A 14,551-nucleotide genomic window follows, 5' to 3' on the forward strand; every position below is an offset into this window, starting at 1 on the left:
AATGCATATGGTTTTACATATTTAATGCATAAGCATGCACCCAATTCCCAAAAACCTTCAACAAAAATACAAAAACACACTTTCCTCTCAACCAATGTCCCAAGTTTCCCATACTCAAATGATACACACTCTCACTAGCCTAAGCTAATCAAAGATCCAAATTAAGGATATTTGTTGTTTTTCACTTAAGGGTAGTGATGTGCTAACATTAAGAACAAAAGGAATTAAATAGGCTTAAATTTTGCTAACAATGGTTGATGAAAGGTAGGCTATTTGGGTAAGTGAGTTAAATGAAATGATGGCCTCAATCATATAAATGTATGTATACATGGAATAATGGACATATAGAATCAAACAAATCAAAGATTACAATCATAGAAAGAGAATAATTCACACAAGAATGAAAATAAGTGGTTATGAGATGTAACCACACTATTTGGCTCAAAACTCACATGCTTGTGTTCTTAGCTCAAAAACCATGTTCAAAAATAAATTCTTCAAGCAAGTTCAACAGAAAAAATTTTCCAAATTGGTAGGGTGCTTGATAAACCATTATTTTACGGTTTATGTTGTGTTTAATTGTGTAGTTTTATCAAATCTTTACCTACTTATTCATTAAATTAGCATGTATTTACAATTCCTTCCCAAAATTCTTTACCCTAATCTTTACCCATTTTTAATTATGTATTTTAATTCTCCTTTATTCCATTCGATGCCGTGATCTGTGTGTTAAGTGTTTCAGGCTTTATAGGGCATGAATGACTTGGAGATTGGAAAAGAGGCTAGCAAAAATGGAAGGAACACAAGAAATGGAGGAGATGACCAGCGAGAAGTGACGCGGACGCATGGCTCACACGACCACGCGAAATAGAGGAAATCGCAGTGACGCACTCGCATGCCTGACGCGAACGCATGGATTGGAAACTGCACAAGCGACGCGAATGCGTGGACAACGCGCACGCGTGGCAAGGCAAAACGCTGGATGACGTGAACGCCTGGATGACGTGATCGCGTGACGTGCGCGATCTGCAAAATCTGCAGAATTCGCTGGGGGCGATTTTGGGTCCTATTTTGACCCAGTTCTCGGCCCAGAAAAGTAGATTAGAGCCAGGGAACATGCAGAGATGAGAACAACATTCATTCCACATAATTTTAGTTTTAGATCTGATTTTACTCCTCCTCTAGGTTTTCTCTCTACACATTCATAGTTCTTAGGATTTCATTTTTATTGCTTTTTGGATTGGGATATTGAGAAGAGCTATTACCTCCACCAAGACTTCAGCATTCTAGTTTGTTTCCTTACTTGTCACTTACTCTTTTATATCCTTAATTTATTCAGAATTATTATTGGATTATTTTTAGAATTTATTAATACAAGAACTATTTTTATTTTCAATTGATCCTTTGGATTATTATTTATCATGTTTCTCTTTATTTCTCTTCCTTATTTTGTGAAGTTTACATTCATAATGAGCGAGTAATCCCATAACTTGATTGGGAGATGATTGAAAGGAGAACCTTGAGTTGGAACGATCAAGAGAAAAATTGTAATTGGGTTTATTGTTGGATTGCCCTCTAGTCACTGACACTAGTCCTTCCTAAGGGGAAGGATTAGGACTTGTAAATAGAAGTTGCCTTCCAACTTGCTTGACTTTCCTCTACCTAGTAAAGGATAACTAAGCAGAACAACCTTCAATTATCACTTTTATCTTGGGAGAACTCCATCAAGGATAGGACTTCCAACTAATCTACTCCCGGTCAAGGTTTTTATTTAATTTACATAAATTTTCTGATTTAATTTCCTGTTTATCAACTCAAACCATTTTAGAAGACATCTGATTAATAAAATAGCACACCTTTCTGCAACTCGTTGGGAGACGACCTGGGATTCATACTCCTAGTATTTTAATTCTAATTTTGTGATAACCCTTCTAAATTGATAAGCGGATTTTCGGTTGGTTAAGAACTATACTTACAATGTATCTCTTATAATAATTTCTTAACTTACCAATTTCCGTCACGTCAATTTTTGGCGCCGTTGCCGGAGAGTTGCAATAGAGTGCTAAATTATTGATTGGAATTTATTTATTTGCATTTTATTTTATTTTGCTACTATGAGCTGCATGTTTCTTTCGTTAAATGACGCGTTCACTTCCTGATCCAATCTTGCCTGTATTTGATCCTGAGATCGAAAGAACTATTTCACGTATAAGGCAAGCTCGGCGTCGGTTAGTCCTCCCTGAGGGCGAATCTGAAATGTCACGTAAGGAAGAAACAAGCTCCCGTTCTGCTGATTCGGTTGATTTATGTGCAAGTGACAAGGCAGCACCTAGAAGAGTTACTATCCAGGAGGCTGGAGCCCCTAATTTTACAATGCAACCGTTTCAAGCGGATCATCCAGCTGTGGCTATAGACTTTGAAATAAAGACTGCACTGCTCAACTTGATGCCCAAGTTTCATGGGTTACCTGCTCAAGAGCCTATCAAGCACCTTAGGGATTTCCAAGCAGCCTGTTCTACTGTCAGGCATGATGGTGCAGATGAAACTTCTATTTTGTTAAAAGCCTTCCCATTCTCTCTTGAGGGAAAGGCGAGAGAGTGGTACTATACTCAACCCGCAGCAACTGTTTCTGACTGGGATACGCTTAGAAGAGAATTTTTGGAAAAATTCTTTCCAGCTGAAGTTACTGATAAACTGAGGAAAGACATTTCCATGATTGTTCAAGACAAATCCAAGACTCTCTATGAATATTGGGAGCACTTCAACAATCTTCTGGAAGCATGTCCCCACCATATGATTGACAAGATAGTGTTGCTCGGCTACGTCACACAGGGCATGAGGCCCCAAGATAAAACCACATTGGAAAGTGCTAGCAATGGGTCTATGAAAAAGTACAAGACCACTGATGAGGCATGGCAATTGATCAGCGACTTGGCTGAATCTACTAGGAATCACAAACAGAAACAAGGCCAGTCAAAAGCTGTTGCAGAGGTATCTTCTAGCAAGGAAACTACTGCTCTGACTCAGAGTATATATGAAATGACCAACTTACTGAAGCAGATGCAGTTGAATCAACAACAAGCGCAGCAAAGCCAATAGTTAGTCCCACAGAGAGTGTGCGGGATCTGTGCTGATTATAGCCATTATACTGATGAATGTCCGCAGCTCCAGCAGGAAGACAACATTGTGGCAGCCACTCATAACTTCTATGACCGCCCCAACCAAGGATACAATCAAGGTGGCAGCTACAACCATGGATGGCAAGACAATTCCAACCAAGGTTGGAGAGATAATTCTAACCAGAGCTGGAGGGACAACAATAACAGAGGAGGCAGAGACAATCAAGGATATCAGAAGTGGAATAATAACAACAACAGACAGCAGAACCAGAACCAGCCTTACAGAGCACCTCACCTGAGGCAATCCCAAGGAGCACAGCACAACCAACAACAAGTTCCGCAGATCACTCAATCTAATTCCTCTCCGAGTGACGAAGCACTTCAATCCATTGCACAAGGACAAAGGAACATGGAAAGTTCACTTAATGGCCTAGCATCCGCTATACAAGCTCTCATCTCTCAGCTGGCATCACCCAATACTTCAAACACTCAATATGCAAGCCCCAGTGGAATTCCTTCTCAACCCTTGCCCAATCCAAAGGGTGGCATCAATGCCATCTCCCTAAGGTCCGTAACCACACTGCAAGAGAAGAATCAGGAGGAGCCAATCCCATCAGAACACGCCTCAGCTGAAGAGGTAGTGGAAGTAGAAGATGCTGAAGAGGAAGAGGACATACAGGACATGATTGAAGAAGAAGAAGCCCAATCACAGAAGGAAGCACCAAAGGATGTAGACCCTGCAGAAAATGCCCTTCCTATTCCATTTCCACAAATTGCAAGGAAGCCCAGGAAGCAGATGGAACTTGATCCCAAAATGGTAGAAATATTAAAAAAGGTTGAGGTAACTATTCCCCTTTTTGATGTTATTCAGCAGGTACCTAAATACGCAAAGTTTCTAAAAGATTTATGTATACATAAAGACAAAATTAATGAATTAGAAACTATTCCTTTAGGTAGTTCTATATCTGCTTTAATGGGAGGTATACCAGAAAAGTGTAGTGATCCAGGTCCATGTATGGTTAACTGTACTATTAGAGGTGTGATATTTTATGACTGTATGTGTGATTTAGGATCATGTGTTAGTATAATGCCTTTGTCTATATATGATACTTTGAAGCTCCCTCCCTTAAAAAGGTCGGCAGCTCATTTTGTGTTAGCAGATAAAAGCATTATTATAGTGGTTGGAATTGCTAAAGATGTATTAGTGAGCATTAAGGGGCTCACATTTCCCATTGACTTCTATATCCTAGAAATGCCCCCTAATGACTCAGGAAGGCCATCATCAATCCTGCTTGGAAGACCATTCCTGAAGACTTCAAAGTTCAAGCTAGACGCATTTTCCAGAACTTATTCTTTTGAAATAGATGTCAGAAATGTGAAATTCAGTTTACATGGAGCTATGGAGAACCCTCCAGATGATCTTTCTATCTCCCAGTGTGACATCATAGATGAAATTATGGCTGAAGTTCACCAGGAAGAATTAGAAGAGAAGTACATAGGACAAGGTCCAAGTGTGGGGACACTTTCAGAGGACAATGAGGGCACTTTGCCATTATCACCAGCTCCGAATGACCCAGAGCCTGGCCATGAGCAGAAATTAGAATTAAAGCCCCTCCCTCCTCACCTCAAGTATGCTTACCTTGAGGACAAGCAGAAGTTTTCAGTTATCATTGCAAGGGAACTCACTTCCCAACAAGAAGAACAGCTACTCAGTATGTTGAGGAAACACAAGAAAGCAATTGGATGGAGCCTGGCGGATATAATAGGCATCAACCCTCAAGCTTGTGAGCACAGAATATTCCTAGAAGATGGAGAAAAGCCTATTCGTCAACCTCAGAGAAGACTGAATCCCACCATCTTAGAAGTTGTCAAGAAAGAAGTGACCAGGCTACTTGAAGCAGATATCATTTACCCCATCTCAGATAGCGAATGGGTCAGTCCAGTACAAGTGGTGCCCAAGAAGTCTAGAATCACAACAGTAAGAAATGAGCATGGAGAGCTTCTGACAACTAGAGTGCAGAATTCATGGAGAGTTTGCATTGACTATAGGCGTCTCAACCAAGCCACTCGCAAGGATCATTACCCCTTACCATTCATTGATCAGATGCTTGATCGCCTGTCAGGTAAATCCCATTATTGCTTTCTAGATTGTTATACAGGATATTTTCAAATCTATATAGCTCCTAAAGATCAGGAAAAGACTACTTTTACATGTTCTTTTGGGACTTATGCTTATAAGAGAATGCCCTTTGGCTTGTGCAATGCACCAGCTACTTTCCAAAGGTGCATGATGAGTCTTTTCTCTGACCTTATTGAGGACTGTATGGAGGTTTTTATGGATGATTTTAGCGTTTATGTTGATTCCTTTAGCCTTTTCTTAGATAGTTTATCTAGAGTATTAGATAGATGTGTCAATACAAACCTTGTATTGAATTTTGAAAAATGTCACTTTATGGTAAAACAAGGGATTGTACTGGGACATGTTGTGTCTAATACTGGCATTTCTGTAGATCCAGTAAAGGTGGATGTTATTTCTACTGCAGAAAGATATTGAGTTCGAGCTCAGTGAGGATTGCAAACAAGCATTTGATAGACTGAAGACCGCCCTGACTCAAGCTCCAATTGTGAGAGGACCAGACTTGAGCCAGCCATTTGAAATCATGTGCGATGCTTCCAACCATGCAGAAGGAGCAGCGCTGGCTCAGCGTGAAGGTAAGGATCCTTTTGTAATTGCTTATGCGTCTAAGACTTTAGACACTGCTCAGTCTAACTACACTACTACTGAGAAAGAGCTTCTTGCTATTGTTTTTACTCTGGATAAATTCTGAGCCTATTTACTTGGTACTAAAGTAGTAGTGTACTCGGACCACGCAGCTCTAAAGTATTTATTAGCTAAAAAGGAGTCCAAACCAAGGCTTATACGTTGGATACTGCTACTACAAGAATTTGATTTAGAAATTAAGGATAGGAGTGGTAACCAGAATCTAGTGGCAGACCACTTGAGTCACCTTGAGCACATTAAGGATACCTTCACTCCTATAAATGATAATTTCCCATTTGATAACCTGCAAGCAGTATCTGAAGTAGTCCCTTGGTATGCGCCTGTAGCTAATTATCTAGTTAGCCGCACTTTTTCTCCATACTTTGCTAAGCATCAAAGAGACAAGCTGAAAAGCGAGTCCAGATATTATATATGGGATGACCCATATTTATGGAGATGTGGCGCTGACCAGGTAATTAGACGGTGTGTGCTTCAATCAGAATTCCAGTCCATTTTAGAGGCCTGCCACTCATCTGAGAGTGGAGGACATTTTGGCCCTCAAAGAACAGCTAGAAAAATTTTAGACTGTGGATTCTGGTGGCCTACTCTTTTTAAAGATGCTGCTGAATTTTGTAAATCTTGTCCCCCATGCCAAAGGTTTGGTAATATATCCAAGAGGGATGAGATGCCTCAACAGATTATGCTTTTTTGTGAAATTTTTGACGTTTGGGGCATTGACTTCATGGGTCCATTTCCAAATTCTAATGGTTATTTTTATATATTGTTAGCTGTAGATTATATTTCTAAATAGGTGGAATCAATTCCTACCCGCACTGAAGATGCTGACAATGTTGTTTCCTTTGCTAGAAATCATATTATTTGTCGCTTTAGATCACCACGAGCAATCGTGAGCGATCAAGGCACCCATTTTTGTAAGAGGAGACTAACAGGATTAATGAAGAAGCATGGGATAATTCATAAAGTAGCAACAGCCTACCACCCTCAGACTAATGGGCAAGCCGAGGTGTCAAATAGAGAGATAAAGCGTATATTACAGAAGATAGTCAAACCTCATCGAAGAGACTGGAGCACCAGGCTACAAGATGTACTCTAGGCATACAGAACAGCATACAAGACACCCATTGGGATGAGTCCCTTCTGCTTAGTTTATGGAAAAGCCTGTCACCTCCTAATTGAGGTAGAGCACAAAGCCTTTTGGGCAGTAAAGGAGTGCAACATGGGATTTGAGAAAGCCGGAGCTGAAAGGAAGTTGCAACTGCAAGAATTGGAAAGCCTTCGCCTAGAAGCTTATGAGAACTCGAGGCTGTACAAGGAAAAGATGAAGGCTGTGCATGATAAGCACATCAAGAGGAGAGAGTTCCAACCTGGGGACTTAGTCCTCCTTTATAACTCTAGATTGAGGCTCATGCCAGGCAAGTTGAGATCAAAATGGGAAGGTCCATATAGAGTAGAGAAGGCTGAGCCATACGGAGTTTTCCACCTGAGTCATCCTTCAAGATCTGAATTCATCAAAGTTAATGGACATCGCTTAAAGCTATATCATGGTGAGAAGGTGACAAAAAACAAGGAGTTAGAAATCTTCCTCTTGGAGGATCCACCCACAGCAGAAGACTGAGCTAGTGGAGCGTCCAACTTAAGGACGTTAAAGCAAAGTGCTGGGTGGGAGACAACCCACCATGGTATGATCGTTTCTTTCTTTTATTTCTTTATTTCCTTTCTCAATAACTCTTCTCAGTACCAGTGCCTATAGTTTACATCTTCATTTGCATATTGCATTAAAAAAATAAATAAATAAATAAATAAGAAGAGGGCACGCGACAGCGTCGCCGACGCGTCCGCGTCACAGGTGAGTAAGAAAGAATAATAAATCGAACAGAAAGTCACGCGAGAGCGTGGCTGGAGGCATGCCTTTGGCACAAATCGATCCACGCGACCGCGTCACTGACGCATCCGCGTCATGTAGGAATACTGCCTCCCACGCGTCCGCGTCACCCACGCGGACACGTGACCTGAAAATCGACGTAAGAAAGGGTGCATGGCCGAAAGTTGTGCTGGAGTGGGGCTGGCCTGGCGCTAAACGCACAAGCCTTACCATGCGAACGCGTGCCCCACGCGTCCGCGTCATATTCCAATATTGGCCACCCACGCGATCGCGTCCACCACGCGACCGCGTCACATTGGAATTTGGCAACAATAAGTTTCGAACAGAGAGTTGTGCGAGCGCGAGGCTGCCCTCGCGCCAGTAGCACTGAACGAGGCACGCGTCCACGTGACCGATGTGACTGCATTGATTCATACAAGTGCCATCCGCGCGAAACCGTACCGCGTCCGCGTCGCTTGCGCCGCACAGCTTACCCTAATCTGCCAAAATATCTTATCTTTCTCTCACCCAAATCCCACCTTTTCTTTTCCCTTCTTCTTTCTTTCTTCCCCTTTCCTTCCTTCTTCCCTCTTTCTCACTTTCTACTTTCTCTCTCTCTCTCACTACCATTATCAAGGTTTTCTTCTTTTCTTCTTCCCTCCTTACTTTTCTATTCTTCTTTTTATTTTTATGTTTTCTTCTCCTTTTTTTTTATTTGCGTTATCCATGTTTTCTTTTTCTTTTTTACTTTTAATTGGTGTTGAAAATTTATTAGGGGCATTATTATTCCTTATGATTTGCTTGTGGATTGTTAAGGACTTGTTTGGCAATTATATATTAATTTTTAAGGGTTGCTTGCTGATGAGCGGATAATTTATACGCTTTTTGACATTGTTTTTAGTATGTTTTTAGTAGGATCTAGTTACTTTTAGGGATGTTTTCATTAGTTTTTATGTTAAATTCACATTTCTGGACTTTACTATGAGTTTGTGTGTTTTTCTGTGATTTCAGGTATTTTCTGGCTGAAATTGAGGGACTTGAGCAAAAATCAGATTCAGAGGTTGAAGAAGGACTGCTGATGCTGTTGGATTCTGACCTCCCTGCACTCAAAGTGGATTTTCTGGAGCTACAGAACTCGAAATGGCGCGCTTCTAATAGCGTTGGAAAGTGGACTTCCAGGGCTTTCCAGCAATATATAATAGTCCATACTTTGGCCATGAATAGACGACGTAAACTGGCGTTCAATGCCAGCTTTCTTCCCAAATCTGGCGTCCAGCGCCAGAAAAGGAGCCAAAACCAGAGTTGAACGCCCAAACTGGCACAAAAGCTGGCGTTCAACTCCAAGAAGGACCTCTACACGTGCAACACTCAAGCTCAGCCCAAGCACACACCAAGTGGGCCCCGGAAGTGAATTTATGCATCAATTACTTACTCATGTAAACCCTAATTGCTAGTTTATTATAAATAGGACCTTTTACTATTGTATTAGACATCTTTAGATCTTTGGATTATCTTTTGATCTATTGATCACGTTTTGGGGGCTGGCCATCTCGGCCATGCCTGGACCTTTCACTTATGTAATTTTAACGGTAGAGTTTCTACACTCCATAGATTAAGGTGTGGAGCTCTGCTGTTCCTCAAAGATTAATGCAAAGTACTACTATTTTCTATTCAATTCATCTTATTTCGCTTCTAAGATATCCATTCGCACCCAAGAACGTGATGAAGGTGATGATTATGTGTGACGCTCATCACCATTCTCCCCTATGAACACGTGCCTGACAAACACTTCCGTTCTACATGAAATAAGCTAGAATGAATATCTCTTAGATCTCTTAATCAGAATCTTCGTGGCGTGAGCTAGAATGATGGCGGCATTCAAGAGAATCCGGAAAGTCTAAACCTTGTCTGTGGTATTCCGAGTAGGATTCAATGAATGAATGACTGTGACGAGCTTCAAACTCGCGAGTGCTGGGCGTTAGTGACAAACGCAAAAGGAGGGTGAATCCTATTCCAGCATGATCGAGAACCGACAGATGATTAGCCGTGCTGTGACAGAGCATGTGAGCATATTTTTCACTGAGTGGAGGGGATGTAGCCACTGACAACGGTGATGCCCTTGCATAAAGCCAGCCATGGAAAGGAGTAAGACTGATTGGATGAAGATAGCAGGAAAGCAAAGGTTCAGAGGAACGAAAGCATCTCTATTCGCTTATCTGAAATTCTCACCAATGAATTACATAAGTATTTCTATCCCTATTTTATTAATTAATTTCGAAAACCTCATTATCAATTTATATCCGCCTAACTGAGATTTGCAAGGTGACCATAGCTTGCTTCATACCAACAATCTCCGTGGGATTCGACCCTTACTCACGTAAGGTATTACTTGGACGACCCAGTGCACTTGCTGGTTAGTTGTATTGAAGTTGTTAACCATGGTATTGGTACCATGTTCTTGGCGCCATTGCCAGGGAAAGAAAGAGCCATGAATTTTACATAATGAAAGTGTAATTACGATTGCGCGTACCAAGTTGCTCACATTGCCAGGGATTGTTTGAGCCTGGACATCACAATTTCGTGCACCAAGTTTTTGGCGCTGTTGCCGAGGATTGTTCGAGTTTGGACAACTGACGGTTCATCCTGTTGCTCAGATTAGGTAATTATTTTATTTTCAAAAATTTTTCAAAAATATTTCAAAATTTTCTCACCTGTTTTCGAAAAAATTTTAGATTCAAAATTTTTAAGAATGAATTCTAGTGTTTCATGAAGCATGTGAAGCTTGGCTGGCTGTAAAGCCATGGCTAAATTCTTTTGGACTGAGGCTTCCAACCATCAGCTGTTATACGACTGTAGGGTATGTCAGGCATGTCATGTCTGAATTACATGCTGAAGCTTGGCTGGCCATTGGCCATGTCTAGTGTTTTGGACCGGAGCTTTCATTGAAAGCTTCGCTGGCTAGTGAGCCATGTCTAATTCCTGGACTGAAGCTTTAGACTAACATGGCAAGATTCCTGGAATTCATATTAAAAATTTTGGAATCCTTATTTTTTCTTTTTCATATAATTTTCGAAAAAAAATCCAAAAAAAATTAGAAAATCATAAAAATCAAAAATATTTTTCTGTTTCTTGTTTGAGTCTTGAGTCATGTTATAAGTTTGGTGTCAATTGCATGTGCATCTTGCATTTTTCGAAAATTCTCATGCATTCATGGTGTTCTTCATGATCTTCAAGTTGTTCTTGGTAAGTCTTCTTGTTTGATCTTGATGATTTTTTGTTTTGTGTCTTTTCTTGTTTTTCATATGCATTCTTGAATTCTTATTGTCTAAGCATTAAAGAATTCTAAGTTTGGTGTCTTGCATGTTTTCTTTGCATTAAAAATTTTTCAAAAATATGTTCTTGATGTTCATCATGACATTCAAAGTGTTCTTGGTGTTCATCTTGACATTCATAGCATTCTTGCATGCATCACATGTTTTGATCTAAAATTCTCATGCATTGCATCATTTTTTCTTGTTTTTATCTCTCTTCATTAAAAATTCAAAAATCAAAAAAATATCTTTCCCTTTTTCTCTCATCAAATTCAAAAATTTGGATTGACTTTTTCAAAAATTTTTAAAATCAAATTGTTTCTCATGAGTCAAATCAAATTTTCAATTTGAAAATCTTATCTTTTTCAAAATCTTTTTCAAAAATTAAATCTTTTTCAAAATTCTTAGTTATTTTCGAAAATTCCAAAAATACTTTTCAAAAAATCTTTTTCTTATTTTTATACCAAATTTTCGAAAATAACAATAACAATTAATGTTTTGATTCAAAAATTTCAAGTTTGTTACTTGCTTGTTAAGAAAGATTTAAACTTTAAGTTCTAGAATCATATCTTGTGATTTCTTGTGAATCAAGTCATTAATTGTAATTTTAAAAATCAAATCTTTTTCAAAAACAATTTCAATCATATATTTTCAAAAATATCTTCTTATCTTTTTCAAAAATTTGATTTCAAAATATCTTCTCTAACTTCCTAACTTCTTATCTTTTCAAAATTGATTTTCAAATTTGTTTCAACTAACTAACTAACTTTTTGTTTGTTTCTTAACTTTTTCAAAACTACCTAACTAACTCTCTCTCTCTCATTTTCGAAAATATCTTCCCCCTTTTTCAAAATTTCTTTTTAATTTATTAATTATTTTAATTTTTAAATCTTAATTTTCGAAAATTACTAACATTTTTCAAAAACTATTTTCAAAAATCACTAACCCTTTTTCAAAAAAATTATTTTCGAAAAAAATCTCCCTCTCCCATCCTATTCTATTTATTTATTCATCTATTAACATCTCATCTCACATCTCTGCCATCCTCACAGTTGTGTTTTTTTCTTTACATCACACTCTTTGTCTCCCTCTTTTCTTCCACTCACAAAGGAATCCCTATACTGTGGTATAAAGGATCCATATTATTATTATTATTTTTTCTGTGCCCTCTTCTTTGTCATATGAGCAGGAGCAAGGATAAGAACATTCTTGTGGAAGCAGATCCAAAACCTGAAAGGACTCTGAAGAGAAAATTAAGAAAAGCTAAATTACAACAATCCAGAGATAACCTTTCAGAAATTTTCAAACAGGAAGAGGAGATGGCAGTCGAAAATAATAATAATGTAAGGAAGATGCTTGGTGACTTTACTGCACCTAATTCCAATTTACATGGAAGAAGCATCTCCATTCCTGCCATTAGAGCAAACAACTTTGAGCTGAAACCTCAATTAGTTTCTCTGATGTAGCAGAACTGCAAGTTTCATGGACTTCCATCTGAAGATCCTTTTCAGTTCTTAACTGAATTCTTGCAGATATGTGATACTGTTAAGACTAATGGAGTAGATCCTGAAGTCTACAGTCTCATGCTTTTCCCTTTTGCTATAAGAGACAGAGCTAGATTATGGTTGGATTCTCAACCCAAAGACAGCCTGAACTCTTGGGATAAGCTGGTCACGGCTTTCTTGGCCAAGTACTTTCCTCCTCAAAAGCTGAGCAAGCTTAGAGCTGATGTTCAAACCTTCAGACAGAAAGAAGGTGAATCCCTCTATGAAGCTTGGGAAAGATACAAACAATTGACCAAAAAGTGTCCTTCTGACATGCTTTCAGAATGGACCATCCTAGATATATTCTATGATGGTTTATCTGAGCTATCAAAGATGTCACTGGACACTTCTGCAGGTGGATCCATTCACCTAAAGAAAACGCCTGCAGAAGCTCAAGAACTCATTGACATGGTTGCTAATAACCAGTTCATGTACACTTCTGAAAGGAATCCTGTGAGTAATGGGATGCCTATGAAGAAGGGAGTTCTTGAAGTTGATACTCTGAATGCCATATTGGCTCAGAATAAAATATTGACTCAGCAAGTCAATATGATCTCTCAGAGTCTGCATGGAATGCAAGCTGCATCCAACAGTACTCAAGAGGCATCTTCTGAAGAAGAAGCTTATGATCCTGAAAACCCTGCAATAGCAGAGGTAAATTACTTAGGTGAACCTTATGGAAACACCTATAACTCATCATGGAGAAATCATCCAAATTTCTCATGGAAGGATCAAAAGCCTTAACAAGGCTTTAACAATGGTGGAAGGAACAGGTTTAGCAATAGCAAGCCTTTTCCATCATCCACTCAGCAACAGACAGAGAACTCTGAACAAAATACTTCTAATTTAGCAAATTTAGTCTCTGATCTATCTAAGGCCACTATAAGTTTCATGAATAAAATAAGGTCTTCCATTAGAAATTTGGAAGCACAAGTGGGCCAGCTGAGTAAAAGGATCACTGAAATCCCTCCCAGTACTCTCCCAAGCAATATAGAAGAGAATCCAAAAGGAGAGTGCAAGGCCATTGACATAAGCAAAATGGCCGAACCCAAAGAGGGAAAGGAGGACGTGAATCCCAAGGAGGAAGACCTCCTGGGACGTCCAGTGATTAATAAGGAGCTTCCCTCTGAGGAACCAAAGGACTCTGAGGCTCATCTAAAGACCATAGAGATTCCATTGAACCTCCTTATGCCCTTCATGAGCTCTGATGAATATTCCTCTTCTGAAGAGAATGAGGATGTTACTGAAGAGCAAACTGCCAAGTTTCTTGGTGCAATCATGAAGCTGAATGCCAAATTATTTGGCATTGATACTTGGGAAGTTGAACCTCCCTTGTTCACCAATGAACTAAGTGATCTGGATCAACTGACATTGCCTCAGAAGAGACAGGATCCTGGAAAGTTCATAATACCCTGTACCATAGGCACCATGATCTTTAAGGCTCTGTGTGACCTTGGTTCAGGAATAAACCTCATGCCCCTCTCTGTAATAGAGAAACTGGGAATCTATGGGGTGCAAGCTGCTAAAATCTCATTAGAGATGGCAGACAGTTCAAGAAAAGAGGCTTATGGACAAGTAGAGGACGTGTTAGTAAAGGTTGAAGGCCTTTACATCCCTGCTGATTTTATAGTCCTGGATACTGGAAAGGAAGAGGATGAATCCATCATCCTAGGAAGACCTTTCCTGGCCACAGCAAGAGCTGTGATTGATGTTGACAGAGGTGAAATAGTCCTTCAATGGAATGAGGACTCCCTTGTGTTTAAAACTCAAGGATCTCCCTCTACAACCATGGAGAGGAAGCAGAAAAAGCTTCTCTCAAAGCAGAGTCAACCCAAGCCCCTACAGTCAAACTCTAAGATTGGTGTTGGGAGGCCACAACCAAACTCTAGGTTTGGTGTTGAACTCCCATATCCAAACTCCAAGTTTGGTGTTGG

At 39.6% G+C, this 14,551-nt stretch overlaps 1 non-coding gene across 1 annotated transcript; it reads right to left on the reverse strand.

Moving 5' to 3' along the window:
- Positions 1-12,788: 12,788 nt before the first annotated feature.
- Positions 12,789-12,896, reverse strand: LOC148580957 (small nucleolar RNA R71). The gene has a single exon (XR_015895641.1). It is a non-coding gene; the product is annotated as a small nucleolar RNA R71 (small nucleolar RNA).
- Between the last annotated feature and the right edge of the window lie 1,655 nt (positions 12,897-14,551).

This window comes from Arachis ipaensis, chromosome B10, assembly GCF_059453495.1.
Source record: "Arachis ipaensis isolate K30076 ecotype BB chromosome B10, ASM5945349v1, whole genome shotgun sequence".
In the NCBI taxonomy this organism is placed as follows: domain Eukaryota; kingdom Viridiplantae; phylum Streptophyta; class Magnoliopsida; order Fabales; family Fabaceae; genus Arachis; species Arachis ipaensis.